Source organism: Rhinolophus sinicus, chromosome 2, assembly GCF_057876585.1.
Source record: "Rhinolophus sinicus isolate RSI-liver-muscle chromosome 2, RSI-T2T, whole genome shotgun sequence".
NCBI lineage: Eukaryota > Metazoa > Chordata > Mammalia > Chiroptera > Rhinolophidae > Rhinolophus > Rhinolophus sinicus.
In genome coordinates this window covers 62,884,770-62,898,326 of record NC_142502.1, presented here as the reverse complement: position 1 = coordinate 62,898,326, position 13,557 = coordinate 62,884,770, and positions in this window count along the sequence as shown.

The window sequence follows — 13,557 nt, the reverse complement described above, 5'->3', positions numbered from 1 at the left end:
TCTCCCCCAAATCTGTTCTTTCTTTCCATCCCAATTCAGGCTCACCTTTCCTTTGCCCTCCTAGGGGGCATCTCTGTGAGCTGCCTCTGGCCGTTCAGTGCCCTTCAGACAGATTTTCTATTAAAACACTACTCCCATTTCCTATGTACAGAATTTTACTTTACTTATTTTTATTCAAGTGCTTCCTCTATTTGGTCCAAACCCAACTTGAACTTTGTTATCCTTCCTATGTGTACATCTTTAGCTTCAACAAAATCAGTCCATCAACTCCCCCTCAAACAGGTCTTGTACACAAAGGTGTGGACCTTTGTTCTTATTTTGCTTCAAGTGGGAAATCTTATTTTCTTTCTCTCACCATCCTTCATTTTCACTTCCCTTTCATCTAAATCTTCTCTTTTACCACTGTACAGGTTACCCTATGATAAAAAGGAGACCAAAGCATTCCGTAACTCAAATAAGACAGAGATTCACTTTCCTCTCATGTAATAGTCTAGAGGTAGGCAGGCAGTCTGGAATGGCTAGGCCTCTGTTTATGAGATGATCCAGAGCCTTCTGTCTTGTTGCTATACTCATTCACATGGTGAGAGCTTCGTCAGGGCAAAAGGCAAAGGTCCGTGTTCCGGACTACAGTAAAAGCAAGAGAGAAAGTTGAAGATGAGCAGCTACATTTGGAGGGTGTGACTTGGAAGTTGAGCAAATCATTTACCTTTCTCATCTTATTGGGCAGTACTTAGTCACAGGACCACACTTAGTTAGCTACAAGGGGGGCTGGGAAATGTAGTTTCTGTCTGGGAGTCCCACCCAGGCTATTAGGTTGGTGCAAAAGTAATTGCAGTTTAAAAGGTTAATAATTGCAAAAGCCGCAATTACTTTTGCACTCACCTAATAAAATTCAGAATCCTATTACTAAAAAGAAGAAGGGGGTAATTCGGGGTCAGTAGTGCAGAGAGTGTTAGGGAGCCGGGGGAGGAAGTAACCACCAACTCCATGAGGATCTTGGATCTCTACTGACTCTTCTGTACTGGTCTACCTGTTATATGAATTTATGCTCCTTTCTTTATATTTTCTTCTACATTTTTTCTTAATTCTCTCCCTAAAATACAAACTCCTTGAGGACTCCAATAGCATGATATAATCTTTGTGTCCTGTGTACCTAGTACAATACCTGATATATACTGGGCATATTAAAATGATCATTCTTGCAAATTCTGGTGATGATGCCTTTTGGATCTGTACATGATTAGAATTTATGGCTCAAGCTGAGAGAGAAGAATCTATTCTGAACAGTACATTAAGACTCTTTGGTGGAAAGAATGTAAAAAACTCCAAGAGAGCTAAAGAGTGGACATGCTGCTGTCCTCTTGAGGTGATTACTCTCATATAATGAGGCTTAAAATGGGAAATGGTGGGATCCAATATGGTGTATATGTTTCTCAATTTCCCTTGGCTCATGGGGAAAGTTTTCCTACACACTTAGAAAGTGCAAGCATAATACATTCTTCTGGCTGCCATGTCCAAGCCATGGGCTGCCTAGGGCACTCTGTTCAGTGGTTGACTTCACAAAATAAAAGTAACTCCCTCTCTCCTTTGTACCTAACCAGTGGCAGCACCAAGGGGAAGACTAATTTGTGTCTGTGTGGCGGGGGGGGGCGGGGGGGGAGGGCAATGGGACCTTCATAAGCTTCACCAGCTCCACCAATTCTCTGATAGAAATAATAGCAGATTCCCCAGTGCTTTGCAAATAAAGCACTACTTAACCATCCCCCAGTCCCCATACTAAAATGCTGCCCCTAATTCCTGCTTTTACAGAAACTCGAGAGCTATTGTGCCCAGATAGGCAAGGTGTTAGAGCCTGCCCAGGTGCAATAGATGGGAAGATAGCAGGGAAGAGCATGATCTGATTGTATGGCACATACTTAGAACACACATGAAATCTTTTACCTGAAAGTGCTTCAACGTCATTCAGGTGACCTTCTTAACGTCGTGTGAGATGTCCTTGAGGATAATGATAAACCAGCAGACCTGAGGAGTTTATGTCCGGGCTTATGCTCTCAATGAACCCTTCTAACATCTGTGTGACGTCACTATCTGCCTCCTCTTAAAGATGAGGAAACTAAAGCTTACAGGAGGCTGAAGAACTTACCCAATATTATGTGTAGTTTAGTGATAGATTGTAACTCTGTTTTTTTATCTCAAGTCCAGCTCCCTTCCCACACACCATCAATTTATGAGAATGCTGCATTTAAGATGGCAATAAGATAAGCAGAAATTCTGAACAAAAATAGGAGTGATATTGTAAAAAAGCAAGGAAGAATTTAATAGGCAAACACATGGAACCCAATGAGATCATGCAGCCAACTGTACTCTTAGCTGAGAAATTGGGTGAGACCTAACAGAAGCCATATTGCAGTATTTTCATGCAAATGGAGTAAAAATACCCCCTTACTGTGTTTCCCCGAAAATAAGACCTAGCCGGATAATCAGCTCTTATATAAGACCGGGTCTTATATTAATTTTTGCTCCAAAAGACTGGGTCTTATATTAATTTTTGCTCCAAAAGACGCATTAGAGCTGTTGGTCTGGCTAGGTCTTATTTTCGGGGAAACACGGTACTTCCCCAGAAGGCCAAAGGGTCATGGCTCTACATGCTATATTGTTATTGACAAAAATTTCAGGCCAATATATGATTCTGTGAGCAATCTGAAAAGCTAAAATGAGCAGTGCAAGATGGTCTGGGAGTAGAGCAAGGGATGGAGGGTTTCAGAAAAAAGAAAGAAGGGATTACACGTGAATAGTCAGGGGGTCGTCACCCTGTTTGTAAGGGACTAGATTGGGATACAAAGTCCTAGAGAGAAAAGCTGGGGTGTGTGTGGAAGGAATCATGTAAACACAAGGAAATGACCTCTCAACAAGGGCAATGGAACCTAGGAGCATGGGAAAATAGCTTACTACAGATGGCCAAGAAACCATTTACATCATTAATAAGCACTACCACATTGAATGAAATTGGCAAAACCTAGCTCTAAGCTCATTTCATAAAGAAGGGAAAGAATTGTGAGGTACAGAGATAATTGCTTAATAATTTAAAGGCTTCTAGCAAAATTGAGGGGTCAGAAGAGGCTGGGTGACAAAAGAAGTCTTTGAAGTGGCAATTTTATACAAGGGACCATGCCTTCAAGTGGAGCTAATTTCATCCAGGAGTACAACTGGATCCCATTTCTTCTGCTGTATCAATGGGAACTCACAAAGCCGTCCACCACAGGATTAAGAATGATCGAAAATATGCTTCAGTTTTTCACTAGGAAAAAGAAAAAGTATCTTCTAGTTTTTCACTAGGAAAAAAAATTAAAGTGTACATTAACTTATTGATATAATTCTATAGTAATATCAGAAATCTGTCACAGAGATTTTCTTTCTAGAGATATTCTCCTATAATGTTGGAAGAAGGACAACCATTATAATTTTGGGGGCAAATTTGACAGGATCAACAGCTTTTTGTCTTGTCTTAACAATGGAGATAATGTGTACGGTAATATCAATAATATATTGCCTGTGCCTCATTTTACAGGGTGCTGTACCTGAGACTGGCCCCTCCATATTCTTTGACAGAATTGGGAGTACAAGTCTGAAATTTATTTTAGAGGTGGAGATATGAGTTCAACTTTAAGAGAAAATTGCCCTTGTTTGTATTGGGAAAACATCTGTTAGGTTAGTGCAAAAGTAATTGCGGTTTAAAAGGTTAAAAATAATTGCAAAACCCGCAATTACTTTTGCACCAACCTAATATTTTGGCTTTATGATTAAGGAAGATGAAGCCAAAAACCTTTTTTTTTAAATGGTAAAAGTTGGGAGGATGAGTCCCATAGCCCAGTCCCATTTGTCCCCTTGAGAGGTGTCATATCCCAGCAGAAGCTGCTCTGAGTCTGGGGGTGACAGGAAGACTCTGAGGAGTCCAGGTCTCAGATTGGGTGAGGAAGGAAGGTCAGATTGGCCCTAAATCATGATCTAAGGACAGAGACACCAATGAGGGACCCTGTAGAGGTGTAATCTAGGGACCTTGGGCAGAGTCCAGTTTATATCAATGTTTAAGTTTGCGATATTTTAATTACCTTTTGTGACTCCTAAACCCGCAGTAACATTTGGTGAAACATGATTGTCTGGCCTTAGCTGTGCTTTGGAGAAGTGAAGGATATGTGGGATCTGTGCCCACACTTGGGAGAAATAGTGAGAGGAAGGGGACAGCGGGGTGAGCAGACACAGGAGCTGGTGAGGGGGCTAGAGGGGGTGGGTACAGCCAAGCAGCCAAGACAGGTGTGTGGACCATGCAAGCATTCCTTGTGGGTTCTAGAAATGATCAGTAAGGGAAGCCTTGTTAGGGCTAGACTCCTGTGGTCACGTGGACTGGAAGCTAGAGCCATCACTATCCTTAAAAGAGATGCCATCATTGAAGTGCAGAGAGATAAAAAGACAGTTGTATTAAAATGTTTACCAAAAAATGCCAAAAACTTGTCCCCTCTGTAAAAATTTTACATATATCAGTTCCAATCATCAATTAAATAAATATTAATAATTCTTTGTTCTTTCTGATTGGTTCACATAATATCTTGAGACAGCTCACCTTCCATCCTTTTTCCCTTATTCTTCTCTGTCCAGAACAAGAGGCCCTCATGCAGGCGTTGGCTGGAATCAGACTATTATCTCTTTCTCTGCAGGCTGGAGCATCTTCCCCCGGAACTGGTGAGTTTCCCTTAGATCAAACCAGACATTTGAGACCTCTGAAGCCAGGTTCCTCCTTCACACTAACCCGTAAACCAATATAATCCCTTATGTCTCCTCTGCCATTTTTTCAATATTCTACAGAGCAATCAGAGACTTCTAATCCAGGGGAAGTAATACAGGCAAGTGTTATAACTTCAAGGACTCAACCCTCATTTAGAAGTCATATTCCTTTTGGGTGACCTGGGGTAAACATTATAAAAGATAAAGCTTCCTTGGTGAGCCAATTCTTGGGAAATTTTATTGGCCAGATAGTATCTTCCATGCAATATTCTAGTTCAAGGGCAACTCAAGAAAGGAAAATCTAAAAGAATTGTTAGCCAAACGTCACTGTATTTTGCCTTGGCCTCCCAGCTTATCAGGCCATTTACCAAAAGGGACTGGATAAGGAGGGCTGCCTGACGCTACCTAAGTGAGGAGCTTAGTTCTCTGTGATAATCTGTGGTTTATCATCACAGATGGATGGGTTCTTCGCTGTACTTCAGAGAAATGTATTACCTAAATTTTACCCACCAGTGGACTAAAAATCTAGAAAAGAAGAAAGTCATTTTAAACTAATTAGTTGAGATCAGCTGAAAGAAGATGATGAGAGGAAAGTTATTATGCAAATATCAGGTAATCCAATAAATTTAACATTAAAAAATCTTATATTGGAGAAGAAAGAGGCAGTCACAGAGGTGTTTTTTTTTGTTTGTTTTTTTTTAACAAAAATTTACTTCCTACGTTTTGCTGCTGCTGCTTTTAGCTTTTCCTGTTCTGTTTCGATAGTAGAAAATAATAGGCTTCTGAAACTTTATTAACATTTGTCAAGAGAAATAATATGAGATTTGAGATTAGAGAGCTATAGAAATAAGTTTCTTCAGAAACTTATTTTTCCACCTGTGGGTAAACTTACATCTCATTTTTTTGTTGTTGTTCTGGAAGCTCTTTTTAGGATATAGTTTGGGATTGCTTATTCTGTATCATCTTTTCTGGGTTGAGATTTTTCTTTCAACCTGTAGATTCAATTCTATCAATTATTCCAGAAAAGTTTTCTTCTGTGTTGTAGAATACTTTTCTCTATTTCATATGTTCTGTATTATTCTTCAGAAATTCCTTTCATATGGATGTCAGGTCTCCTCAGTTTGGTTCTTATGTCTACCAACCTCTGTCAAATCACATTACCTGCTTTTCATATAGCCACTCCCAACTGCCTGACATATAGCTAAATCTTGCTCTTTTAATCATAACATCCGTAGATGGTCCTTTTTGGGCAGTGACAGTTATTTTTAGCTCATCTGTATTTTGCCACAAGTCTGAGGAAGTACATGTTATCTCTCAATGCCCTTATTTATTTTGACCCCAATATAATAGTTGGCAGATATTTTATAGTATGTGATTTGGGGTTGTTGCCATCTCCTGTTGTATCCTTCTTGTTATTCTGGGTAAGTTTTGAAAGAAACAAATTTCATCTTTAGCTGAAAGTATCAGAGTTGTTTATAATAGTTGTTACACAATCCTGGTACAAAGATGGTGTGATTGGAAATGATAATTTTCTCCTTGATGCTTGCCTTCATGCCCTTAATTTGTATGGAAGCCATGTGATTGGGGAGATGACCTCAGTTTCAGGGCATGGCACATCCCGGAGTATGAAACTGGTTCAAGATTAGGCATGTGACAGTGAGAGGTGAAATGAAGTTTGCGAAGATTCTGGGAAATATCTTCTCCATCTTAAGAAAGAATGCCGGGAAGGACAGCCCGCATGTATGTGAAGCCCAGAAATGATGCAGTCTCCTTGATTTTATCTTAAGGATGAGGCGAACATATGGTACATTCAGAGACATAAAAACCTAAGGGCAAAGAAACTGGATCCACTAAATTATGCTAACTCACAAGTTGCCTTACCTTTGGACTTCTTATTTGAGCCAATACTGATATATTTTCTTATTGTTTAAACATGCTGAGTTTTCTGGCACTTCCAGATTAAAACCATCCTAACCAAAAAATATGGCAATATGGTTATTTTCTACTGGATCTGGGCCTACTTTGTGTGACTGGTGTTTCACCTCAATAGGAAGTTCACCTAGAAATATGACAAAGCAGAACAGGTAATGATAGTGGCAACAAATGCCAAGGACCATGGTATATGCACTGAAATGTCCCAGCGAAATTTTAAATTTTATTTTCATTGTAATAATTACGAGCAAAGTAATCATAGATCAAAGGCATCATTGGCTATATCTCTGTGATTTTTAGTAATAGTTGTGATTTACAACCTAAGAAAAGTAATACTGAATATATATGTATTTGTTGTTCTCCTTCTGGAAATGTTTGATGGAAGTAATAGTGTCAATAGAGATATTTGGGAACTGTAGAATAATTGAAGAGTGATAGAATGGACCACATACGACTAGAACAGGGTCTTTTTTCCAAGTCATTCCCTTCCATTATAGCTATTTTTAATTAGCTATAATTTTATAGGATAATTTTGTTTAAAAAATTAATCTAAAATAAAATTGATTTTTCCATGATAAAAGGGGAAATCTCTTTTGTAATTCCACCTCTGAATATTTAAATCAACTTGCTATATTTTTCATATTGAATTATTAATTCTTTTGTTCAATAGACATCTATTGAGTACTATTTGTTCGTCACATTGCCAGACACCAGGGTTTCCAGGGGAGTAGGGATAAGAGAACATAGGGATTAAGGAGATTTTCAGTCTTTGAAGAGCTCCTAGACTGTGGAAGAAAAGACTTGAAGAAACAATCCTTTCCAAGGTAGTTAAGAGCAATAACGTAATTAAAAACCCAAAGGTGAAAATGGTAGCTAATCTAACAACTAATTTATGCTAATGCGTTAGTACTGTACTGTGTTCATTCTTCCAAGGATATCTTTTTTTTTAAGAACTTCTTGGATACCGTGTTTTAGTTCTTAGAAGAAAAAAAAGGACAATGAAGAGGAATTTTGAAGAAAATAGTCCTCAAGTAATGTGATTCAGGGAGCCACTTCCTCTGTCCAAGTATACTAAAGATTAGACAAGGACATTTGCATTTATTTTTAGCAAATGGAAATAACAGTGAGTTGAACTAGTATTTATAATGTCACACATAAACTGAGGTTTCCCATTACAAAACGCTTAAATAAGTTTGGAGGTTACATTCATTTTTTCAGGTTATTCAAATGCTAATCATTAAATAAAGGCTGCAGTGTTGTATTCAAACACCAGGGACTCAAGGTGTTAATTCTGCTTCAAAAGATGCCTGACTTGTATTCAGGAAATAGCTTAGAACATCTAGTTGACATTTATGCATGTGGTTTGGAACTCTCTTTGACAGGTCAGAATATATCTTCAAACTCTATTATCATAAACACAAGTGACTGTTGGAATGGAATTTACAGGGCAAGGATTATTATATGTCTAGCTTTGGGATTATTTTTATTTTAGAAACGAGCACAGCCTTCCCTCCCACGATTAGCAATGGACGTTAAGCAATAGTGTTCAGGAGAGGCATTAGCCTATTTCGTGGTAACATCTTATAACGGTAACTGGCATTCAGGGTAATTGATACATCGATAAGTGATTTGTGGGAATTTTACCCTGGAGGAATAGTTAGAGCCATACGTCACAATGTCAAGCCTTTTAGATGATGATTGTATGCTGTTACACAGTTTTCCATCCTAGCTCCAGATTTTTCTATTGAAAATGGAAACTCGCAAAAGGAATGTAGAAATAAAGCTCAGGGTTACCCAAGAGTGTTTTTGTGAGAGTGCTGAATTTGCTTTCTTTGTGGCTGAGCTCACAGGCTTGCATTATTCCTCGCTTCTGTAAAACTAGGTGCAAGGGCAGAGGAAGCTCTAGTTTAGGGACTCAAGGTCCCTGTCTGAGGCCATATTTTCCAGTCTCTTCTAATAAATATGATTTTCAAATGCTTAATAATTTCTAGGCTTATCCAAAACCAACTCCAATCACAAAACCACACAGGATATCCATTAAATATAGACCCTTCCCCACCTAAGTTGATCTGACACAGCTGTCTCCATCCTACCAGTAACTCTCAAGGGATCATTCATGAAGGTGGTCCCCTAACAAGGCTTCATATGGAACACACTTGCTTAACTTTCAGATCTACTGCTCCCCAACTTCCTAGCCCTAGCCCCAAAACTCTTCAGAGGCACATGGAATTGAGACGATTTATTTCCCCTCCAAAACTTGAGTCAGACTGTCTCTGGGAATCTCCTTGTTCTTGCTAAGGACTGAATCCCTCAGACTACCTGTGACCACAGGGAACCTAATTTCACCAACAGACGCCCACATCCCCACTCCTCATCAGCCTTTTGATATAGAGACCAAAGGAAACCTGAAGTGTTTCTGAAAGACTCGGGAATACGAACAAAAGGGCCCCTCCATCCCGCCAGTTTGGCTGAGCCTGTGTCCAGAAAGACAACCACATTTTCTGCTCTATATGGGAATCATTACAGGTCTCACTTTCAATTTGAGCAAAGGCTTGGGAGTAGTAAAGGAATAAACTATTGAGCTGGAAGAGCCACAAATACCACTGTTGACAGTTCATGCAAACTTGTAGAATATCCACCAACGGCAGGACACCCAGGCATACATCCTCGGCCTACACTGTCCTCTTCTTACGCTCCCAGTACCCGGGTCTGATACTCCCAGGCTTTTGATGCTTCAATGGACATACAGCTGACTATCAGAACATTATGAACTCTATGCCTTTGCTTCCAGAAAATCTCCCTTCTCTTGTTTCTTCCTGGCCAAACTACTCTGTGCTAATATTGCATTCTCCTTAGTGAAGGCTACTCTGCCCCACCTCCTCTGTAGTACTTTTGCCAAAGTTACCTCACAAATGGTTTTCTAAGAAACCATTCTTCATTACCTGTAAAGCTTTGCCTGACAACATTATCAACTGAACCAGACCCTGCCTTCTAGGCAGTGCCCCTGTAAAATATTTCTGTCAGTTAGATGGGAGCATAAGCTTTGTCTCTTATGATGATGAGTGGGTATGTTTCCTAATTCTAAGTATTATATTCCCTTCCTTTGCCTTCACTGCCAGGAAATGTAAAGCTAGGTTTTATATCCCTTCTCAGTAGTGGTTGGGGTTTTAATACCTGCTTTGCTCCTCGTAACCTATTCATTCTCTATTTTTATTTCCATTGTTAATTCTTTGTATTTATCATTTTTGCGAACAAACTCAAATTATATTTATAAATAGGGCATAAGCAAAGACAAGACCAAAGTGTTACATTAGAATGATTCTTGGAGAAATTATTTCTGTGAATGGGTATAGGAATGAGGTCCAAGTGGATAGCCACCCCAGAACTGAACTGAACTCAGCCCACTAATGGAGCCCTGAGTGCCTAGGAAAGAAAACGGGTATCTCCGAAAGTATCACCCTTACAAAACCATCCCTTTAACTGGTTTTTGGATAAAAGCTAAATATCAGATGATTTAAATGAAGGTATTAGTAGCTTCAGCAAATTGAGTGCAAGAGAATGTGGATCTATAACTTTGGGCCAAAATGGGGAGAAGACACCTAATTTGGGAAACTGTGTCTGAGCCAAGTGATTTAATAGAGTGGGTCCACACTGCAGCATCCCTGGATAAACCCTTACTCTGTGGGGAGAGAGGCTTATGCTGCAAAATTCTTCTTGCCTTAAATTCAGCAGCAGATGCCCTGTCGAGTGGGAGTCATAGGGGTAGGTCGGGATGAGGAAAGGAAGATTCAGTGATTTCCACTCTGGAGAGTGGAGACAAAGGGAACGGAAGTAAGACTAGGTTTGGACACAGACTCCATGCTCATGTTTTCATTACTGAGATTTTTAATGACCAGTATCTACGTGCAGTCCAGCCTAATCCCTCTCAGTCTGTCCCTGAATCACCATTTTTAGCAGGAGGTACCTCTGAGACTGAAGGAAACCAAAAGCAGGTGAATCCCAGGGCCCAAGTATTTCCCACTGTCCTCATGAAGCCCCAGCCGTCACACCACCCCGTTCTGTTCACTACTACCTCATTCCTACCAGCCACCTCCAAATCCCCTGTGAGGAGAACCTGGGGAAGGGAGAGATGTGGATCTAGGGATTCCTTTTCTCTTTCAGGGCTGCAGTATCAAAGGGAGGTGGGACAATGGGAGGCAGAGAAAGGAGAGGCAAGCCTCGTTCCTAGAAGTTCTTTAAGATTAGGCATAAACTCTTCAAGTTACAGTACTCTTCTGAGGATGCCAAATACTTATCAGAAAAATAGGCAAAACGATTATATTTTTCTTAATACCATTCCTGGGCCAAACAATGTCAAAAGAAACAATCTTAAAATGGGGTACTACCCAGCCACGAATATCACTTTCTGTGTATGGAACTATCATTCCCCTACCACCACCAGTGACAGAAACTGCCAGCTTCCTCACCCCTCAATTTCTGTTTCAAGTTCTTGTCTCCAAAGGGGACTCCAACACTCACCATCTGCCCATTTCTAATCCTGGAGGGCTGTTCCCACTGGGCATCTTGCCAGAGAAGGTGATTGTTTTAACCCCCACTTCTGGTGGAGATGGTGGCAATGATGGATTCCATTTCTGATTTATCTACCTTTCCTCTGTCTGTGTGTCAGTCAGTCTCTACCACCAACTGTATCTTCTCCGTGTCTCTGGAAGCGACTCTTTCCCTGATAGCTACTGAGTTTCTCATCAAAAGACAAGCAAAACATTTTCATCTGCTACAAAGGGCACCTGGAAATCTCATGTGTTCTGTCCCCACCCTTTCCTTTTTTCTCAAGATCCATTAATATTTAAATGAATTATTTCCCAAATCAGCCCAGGTAGAAAACCTTATAAAGTATTTATTATCTCAATAGTGATGCATAGTTCATGGGTCAACTTTTATCATTAATCTCACCATTGTTTGTTTTTCAAAAAAAGTTTCCTTCAATATCTGAAATTAGAAATATTTCCAAATTAAAAGTTTACATAGTTAATTTCCTTCAATTAGCTTTCATGTTTATTTAGGATAAAAGAAAACATAGCATCTTGAAAATGTACTATCTACTTAATTGTATATCCAGAAGGCAACCCTCTGTCCTCTTCCCTATTAAACTCAACCAAAGCAAATAACTTAAGGTGAGACACTAGATAAGAGAAGTAACAAGTACTAATCACATAAAAGGTAGATTAGAGATCACCCTCAAGTTGAACATTTATTGCCAACTCTCTGTTGTCCACCCAGGTGTTTTTTTCTGGATTGCATCTTGACATTTTTGCCCATAATGAATGCAAATAGTAACAACGAGGCATCTACATAGTAATACTCAAAAATGTCACTGTGGCTTGTTCTGTAAAGCAAAATATAGATACGGAAGAAAGACAAAATTTACGTTTATTCTTTGAACCATGGTGCATTCCATCAGAGGCTTTAGGATGAGTCTCAGGGTCTCCTTCCATTGGTCTATTTGTTTTGCCCTGAGACTGTCTAGGAAGTACAATAGATTTCAATGAGGAGAACTACTCTGGTTTAACATATTGATGTCAGTGGAGCTTACTTTAGATATTAAAAATAACTGAAGTGTAAAAATACCTGACAGGAAGGAAAGCAATAAACATCTAATCCTTAAGTATATGTTTGTAGTGTGCCTCTGACAATATGATAGATGACTAGACAAGCTTGATTTCTTTTCTAATATTGAAAAACATTTCCCCCCAACCACTAGTACGATTTTCTTTCTCGTATAAACTTTTCCACAGTTATAGCATATAATACTATGATTAAAAACATAGAATGACATTTTGAAGGACTCAAAATCTGCTGTCCTCAAGTTGTTGCACTGGGCATGACAAGTCATTTTGCAAACACTCTAGTTTCATAAACATGAGATTCATTGATTGCATATTCTGTTTTGATGAAGATCCTTCTGATTCTAAAGCAATACTGTTAGCACACATCGCGTCACTGGCAGGAAACATTCATGGAATACTGTGTCAGATAGAGTAATATCAGGTTCGGGGTAAATATGGACTGTATATGTGTTTTCACTTATTTAGGGGAGGTTCGAAATATCTCAGTTTGTTAAAGAAATAACTTCCCAGTTCTCCTTTTTTATAATCATCTGGGGTTGGTAATTGAACTGGCAATCATCTGAGGTTGTTCAGTTTCATGGAAAAGTCAGGCATAGTCTGGTCATGTACATATTTGACATTGGGTTTGGAATGGGAGAGGTGGTTGGATGGGTGGGAAGGGAGAAGAAAACTTGCCTACTGTAGTGGAATGTCCATATTCACTACTGCTAATTCTGTATACGACGCCTACTAATGTCTTGTTAGTGAAGAACATGCATATAAAATCATTGATTTGATATAAGGATGAAGTCCACATGTTCTGCAGTGAATACAAATAACCAGTGAGAATTATCATCTTTCACTAATTCTAGGACATTCATCAGTTAGTTTTCTTAGAAAATGTTAATAATATTACATTAAATGAATATATGAATTGTAAGGTATATATTCTTATTTCAGAAATGTTAAAATGTGAAAAAAATGTTTTTCTAGAATTCAAAAAATATAGATTCAATTACTGACATTGTGCTAAATGATATGGGAATATAGGAAACAAAATCATTTGAATAGATTATACATAAACAATGAATCAATTAGAAAAACAAAGACTCATCTTGTTGTTATACCAAAAAATAAGTTATACGGGTTATAATCACTGAAACTCTGATTAATGTAGAAAATGAAAATAATTTGAGGAGTAATTGGAGAAAGAAGAGATAAGAGAAGGTATTTATATTTGAAA